This window comes from Protopterus annectens, chromosome 2.part2, assembly GCF_019279795.1.
Source record: "Protopterus annectens isolate FY-2018-M chromosome 2.part2, PAN1.0, whole genome shotgun sequence".
Taxonomy (NCBI): Eukaryota; Metazoa; Chordata; order Ceratodontiformes; family Protopteridae; genus Protopterus; species Protopterus annectens.
Window position 1 is genome coordinate 843,216,985 of NC_056730.1, and position 6,525 is coordinate 843,223,509.

The window sequence follows — 6,525 nt, forward strand, 5'->3', positions numbered from 1 at the left end:
TGTGTTGTTATTTTGTGGCTGTTATAATAGTGCATCTCTGAAAACTGAATTTTGTCTTATACTATGCAGCAATCATTTAAAAAAATACAAGTACTCAGGGAAGAAAATGTATTGAAGCAGTGAGTGATTAATCAGTGGCATTATTTTCCACCCAAATGCAGAAGGGAGCAGGAGGCAATATTTCATAGCTCTTGCCTGGCTGAGTTTCCAACTCTTTCAGAGATGTCAGAGTCAAAATGCACTTTTGACTGTCTAGAATTCAAGAGAGGAACACAAATGTTAGTCAGAGTACTTAGGGACATTGAGATAAGATATACATAATCCTCGGTACCCATTAAGTCTTTATTTAGAAGAAAGCCAACTTGGTGATCATTACAGCATCAAATGAAGACCGTTGCAATTCTGATTCCTTTCTCAGTTTTCCATATTCAGCATGATATCTCATAAATCTTTCTTCATCCTTTAGTGAGCTTGTCCTAAATACTTGTTAATGTTTACAGGAGGATTCAGAATTTTTCATTTGCTGTTATCCATTCTTCAATGTACGCTTGGCAGGAGGGATTGGAAAAAAAACTGTTTCCACAACTGCGTGTAATGACAAAACTGAAAGATGAAGAGCTTCCACGGAGATTTGAACTCAGATCACTGGATTCAAAGTCCAGAGTGCTAACCATTACACCATGGAAGCAGCTCAGTGCTGACTTTTAAGGAAGCACCAAAAAAAAAAAAAAAAAAAAGAGTCCCTCTCTTGGACCATAAGAAAGGGAAGTGTACTACTCCTGCCGGTTCATACAATATTTATTTATGTATTACTTCTGACAGCAGAATAATGATAATAGCATATGCAGAGACTTCTGTTCAAGCATGCACACTCTTACACAGGCACAGGAAGATCAGAGAAGAAACAGATGATGCTATAAGTCTGTTGTAAGTCTCATCAGTGCTTCAGTCTTGTAGAGAAGCAAGTTGACCTGATGGAATTGCTGACATACTGCAAAGAAAGGCAAGAAAGCTCCTCAGACAGATTTTCCTGCATATCTCATTGTCGAGGTATCAAAAGTCCAGGACATTCATAGGTTGATCATCTTATGTATGGCGTTTATACATGTTTATATTTCCTTATATAAGCTCATTAATATGGTTTTCCATGAGTGCCAGATCCATTTCCATGTGAGGAAATAGTAAGAAAAGCTTCTTGTGTTAATCATCATAATGTAGACCTCCCATGTACTGCGCATGACTGAAACATGTAACATTATTCAATGTTGAGGCTATTCTCCATGCAAAGCTACTATATGCTTCTGCTACAAAAATGCTTTCTCTGCACGGTGCCCATGGGTGTTGTAATCGTGGCCGAGTGGTTAAGGCGATGGACTTGAAATCCATTGGGGTTTCCCCGCACAGGTTCGAATCCTGTCGATTACGTTGGTGTTGTTTTACCATCTCTTCTCTCTCTGAGATATATGTCTTTACATCAGACACCTTGTAGTGTTGCAACTTACCCGATCAAGTGTTTTCTTAGAATCCATCATTTCAACTTTGAATTTGGTTCTTGGGTCATCCATTTAAAATCCTGGTAGCATTTGCTTCGGTTTAATAAAACTACTTTACTCACTTAGTTTTCTCCTCTTCTGTCAAAGGTCTTATGACACAGCTTGGACGTGGACCTGAGATATAATAATCAATGTTGTGAAGAAAATGATTTTATTATACGATTACTACCTTGTTTATCCTGTATAATCCATTGCACAATTTGGGAGAAGTGCACTGTAATCTTAAGGCAAATGTAAATAACAGCTTTGAAAAAGTTGTGCATGACTAAACGAATAACAAACTGTGGAAACTGGAATGTTTTCTTGAGAATTTTACAGATGTGCCCTTTACTTCTGATCTCTTCATACTCTGACTTGCCATTGTCCTCAGACTTTCTCCTTCTATACCACCCTTATAAGCTAAACAGTCTCACACCTAAAATCTTTTCTAGTTATCTGTAAAATCATACCTATGTGACCTTCCCATCCATTCTCTTGCAAGGAGGAACTTCCCGCAAGCATCTGCCACACAACTCTGTGTCAATCCAGTACAAGCAATCTTATCCAACACAAGCAGTATTAATCCTGCAACTGTCCTTCACCTCTTCAGCAAGGTAAGTTATCACTGTGGCTAGCAGTTGTTATTTCTGACCTAGTGCTATCTCCTAAATATCCTTAGCCCATGCCATCTTCCTCTCAACGGAACCCGCAGAGTCACATTGCTCCTATAGATTTTACTTGCTGTACCCTAAAATGGTTTTGTGTTTTGCTTTAGTTTGCCAAATTAATTTGCATATATGACAGGTAAGCATTAAACAGTTTCCATATATTGAGGTATTTCTGCCATATGTTGCAGTTTTGCAGTAGCTTTCATGTGTTGTTATTTTGTGGCTGTTATAATAGTGCATCTCTGAAAACTGAATTTTGTCTTATACTATGCAGCAATCATTTAAAAAAATACAAGTACTCAGGGAAGAAAATGTATTGAAGCAGTGAGTGATTAATCAGTGGCATTATTTTCCACCCAAATGCAGAAGGGAGCAGGAGGCAATATTTCATAGCTCTTGCCTGGCTGAGTTTCCAACTCTTTCAGAGATGTCAGAGTCAAAATGCACTTTTGACTGTCTAGAATTCAAGAGAGGAACACAAATGTTAGTCAGAGTACTTAGGGACATTGAGATAAGATATACATACTCCTCAGTACCCATTAAGTCTTTATTTAGAAGAAAGCCAACATGGTGATCATTACAGCATCAAATGAAGACCGTTGCAATTCTGATTCCTTTCTCAGTTTTCCATATTCAGCATGATATCTCATAAATCTTTCTTCATCCTTTAGTGAGCTTGTCCTAAATACTTGTTAATGTTTACAGGAGGATTCAGAATTTTTCATTTGCTGTTATCCATTCTTCAATGTACGCTTGGCAGGAGGGATTGGAAAAAAAACTGTTTCCACAACTGCGTGTAATGACAAAACTGAAAGATGAAGAGCTTCCACGGAGATTTGAACTCAGATCACTGGATTCAAAGTCCAGAGTGCTAACCATTACACCATGGAAGCAGCTCAGTGCTGACTTTTAAGGAAGCACCAAAAAAAAAAAAAAAAAAAAAAAAAGAGTCCCTTTCTTGTCCCATAAGAAAAGGAAGTGTACTACTCCTGCCGGTTCATACAATATTTATTTATGTATTACTTCTGACAGCAGAATAATGATAATAGCATATGCAGAGACTTCTGTTCAAGCATGCACACTCTTACACAGGCACAGGAAGATCAGAGAAGAAACAGATGATGCTATAAGTCTGTTGTAAGTCTCTTCAGTGCTTCAGTCTTGTAGAGAAGCAAGTTGACCTGATGGAATTGCTGACATATTGCAAAGAAAGGCAAGAAAGCTCCTCAGACAGATTTTCCTGCATATCTCATTGTCGAGGTATCAAAAGTCCAGGACATTCATAGGTTGATCATCTTATGTATGGCGTTTATATATGTTTATATTTCCTTTTATCAGCTCATTAATATGGTTTTCCATGAGTGCCAGATCCATTTCCATGTGAGGAAATAGTAAGAAAAGCTTCTTGTGTTAATCATCATAATGTACACCTCCCATGTACGGCGCATGACTGAAACATGTAACATTATTCAATGTTGAGGCTATTCTCCATGCAAAGCTACTAAATGCTTCTGCTACAAAAACGCTTTCTCTGCAGGGCAGCAATGGGTGTTGTAATCGTGGCCGAGTGGTTAAGGCGATGGACTTGAAATCCATTGGGGTTTCCCCGCACAGGTTCGAATCCTGTCGATTACGTTGGTGTTGTTTTACCATCTCTTCTCTCTCTGAGACATATGTCTTTACATCAGACACCTTGTAGTGTTGCAACTTATCCGATCAAGTGTTTTCTTAGAATCCATCATTTCTACTTTTAATTTGGTTCTTGGGTCATCCATTTAAAATCCTGGTAGCATTTGCTTCGGTTTAATAAAACTACTTTACTCACTTAGTTTTCTCCTCTTCTGTCAAAGGTCTTATGACACAGCTTGGACGTGGACCTGAGATATAATAATCAATGTTGTGAAGAAAATGATTTTATTATACGATTACTACCTTGTTTATCCTGTATAATCCATTGCACAATTTGGGAGAAGTGCACTGTAATCTTAAGGCAAATGTAAATAACAGCTTTGAAAAAGTTGTGCATGACTAAACGAATAACAAACTGTGGAAACTGGAATGTTTTCTTGAGAATTTTACAGATGTGCCCTTTACTTCTGATCTCTTCATACTCTGACTTGCCATTGTCCTCAGACTTTCTCCTTCTATACCACCCTTATAAGCTAAACAGTCTCACACCTAAAATCTTTTCTAGTTATCTGTAAAATCATACCTATGTGACCTTCCCATCCATTCTCTTGCAAGGAGGAACTTCCCGCAAGCATCTGCCACACAACTCTGTGTCAATCCAGTACAAGCAATCTTATCCAACACAAGCAGTATTAATCCTGCAACTGTCCTTCACCTCTTCAGCAAGGTAAGTTATCACTGTGGCTAGCAGTTGTTATTTCTGACCTAGTGCTATCTCCTAAATATCCTTAGCCCATGCCATCTTCCTCTCAACGGAACCCGCAGAGTCACATTGCTCCTATAGATTTTACTTGCTGTACCCTAAAATGGTTTTGTGTTTTGCTTTAGTTTGCCAAATTAATTTGCATATATGACAGGTAAGCATTAAACAGTTTCCATATATTGAGGTATTTCTGCCATATGTTGCAGTTTTGCAGTAGCTTTCATGTGTTGTTATTTTGTGGCTGTTATAATAGTGCATCTCTGAAAACTGAATTTTGTCTTATACTATGCAGCAATCATTTAAAAAAATACAAGTACTCAGGGAAGAAAATGTATTGAAGCAGTGAGTGATTAATCAGTGGCATTATTTTCCACCCAAATGCAGAAGGGAGCAGGAGGCAATATTTCATAGCTCTTGCCTGGCTGAGTTTCCAACTCTTTCAGAGATGTCAGAGTCAAAATGCACTTTTGACTGTCTAGAATTCAAGAGAGGAACACAAATGTTAGTCAGAGTACTTAGGGACATTGAGATAAGATATACATACTCCTCAGTACCCATTAAGTCTTTATTTAGAAGAAAGCCAACATGGTGATCATTACAGCATCAAATGAAGACCGTTGCAATTCTGATTCCTTTCTCAGTTTTCCATATTCAGCATGATATCTCATAAATCTTTCTTCATCCTTTAGTGAGCTTGTCCTAAATACTTGTTAATGTTTACAGGAGGATTCAGAATTTTTCATTTGCTGTTATCCATTCTTCACTGTGCGCTTGGCAGGAGTGATTGGAAAAAAAACTGTTTCCAGAGCTGCGTGTAATGACAAAACTGAAAGATCAAGAGCTTCCACTGAGATTTGAACTCAGATCACTGGATTCAAAGTCCAGAGTGCTAACCATTACACCATGGAAGCAGCTCAGTTCTGACTTTTAAGGAGGCACCAAAAAAAAAAAAAAAAAAAAGAGTCCCTTTCTTGGCCCATAAGAAAGGGAAGTGTACTACTCCTGCCGGTTCATACAATATTTATTTATGTATTACTTCTGACAGCAGAATAATGATAATAGCATATGCAGAGACTTCTGTTCAAGCATGCACACTCTTACACAGGCACAGGAAGATCAGAGAAGAAACAGATGATGCTATAAGTCTGTTGTAAGTCTCTTCAGTGCTTCAGTCTTGTAGAGAAGCAAGTTGACCTGATGGAATTGCTGACATATTGCAAAGAAAGGCAAGAAAGCTCCTCAGACAGATTTTCCTGCATATCTCATTGTCGAGGTATCAAAAGTCCAGGACATTCATAGGTTGATCATCTTATGTATGGCGTTTATATATGTTTATATTTCCTTTTATCAGCTCATTAATATGGTTTTCCATGAGTGCCAGATCCATTTCCATGTGAGGAAATAGTAAGAAAAGCTTCTTGTGTTAATCATCATAATGTACACCTCCCATGTACGGCGCATGACTGAAACATGTAACATTATTCAATGTTGAGGCTATTCTCCATGCAAAGCTACTAAATGCTTCTGCTACAAAAACGCTTTCTCTGCAGGGCAGCAATGGGTGTTGTAATCGTGGCCGAGTGGTTAAGGCGATGGACTTGAAATCCATTGGGGTTTCCCCGCACAGGTTCGAATCCTGTCGATTACGTTGGTGTTGTTTTACCATCTCTTCTCTCTCTGAGACATATGTCTTTACATCAGACACCTTGTAGTGTTGCAACTTATCCGATCAAGTGTTTTCTTAGAATCCATCATTTCTACTTTTAATTTGGTTCTTGGGTCATCCATTTAAAATCCTGGTAGCATTTGCTTCGGTTTAATAAAACTACTTTACTCACTTAGTTTTCTCCTCTTCTGTCAAAGGTCTTATGACACAGCTTGGACGTGGACCTGAGATATAATAATCAATGTTGTGAAGAAAATGATTTTATTA

General features: G+C 38.1%; 6 non-coding genes across 6 annotated transcripts; 3 read left to right on the forward strand and 3 right to left on the reverse strand.

Moving 5' to 3' along the window:
• Positions 1-616: 616 nt before the first annotated feature.
• Positions 617-688, reverse strand: TRNAQ-UUG. Its single transcript has one exon. It is a non-coding gene; the product is annotated as a tRNA-Gln (tRNA).
• A 655-nt stretch (positions 689-1,343) lies between these two features.
• Positions 1,344-1,425, forward strand: TRNAS-UGA. Its single transcript has one exon. It is a non-coding gene; the product is annotated as a tRNA-Ser (tRNA).
• A 1,596-nt stretch (positions 1,426-3,021) lies between these two features.
• TRNAQ-UUG lies at positions 3,022-3,093 on the reverse strand. The gene has a single exon. It is a non-coding gene; the product is annotated as a tRNA-Gln (tRNA).
• Positions 3,094-3,753: 660 nt separating this feature from the next.
• On the forward strand, positions 3,754-3,835 carry TRNAS-UGA. Its single transcript has one exon. It is a non-coding gene; the product is annotated as a tRNA-Ser (tRNA).
• A 1,596-nt stretch (positions 3,836-5,431) lies between these two features.
• Positions 5,432-5,503, reverse strand: TRNAQ-UUG. Its single transcript has one exon. It is a non-coding gene; the product is annotated as a tRNA-Gln (tRNA).
• Positions 5,504-6,158: 655 nt separating this feature from the next.
• On the forward strand, positions 6,159-6,240 carry TRNAS-UGA. Its single transcript has one exon. It is a non-coding gene; the product is annotated as a tRNA-Ser (tRNA).
• The last annotated feature ends 285 nt before the right edge of the window (positions 6,241-6,525 follow it).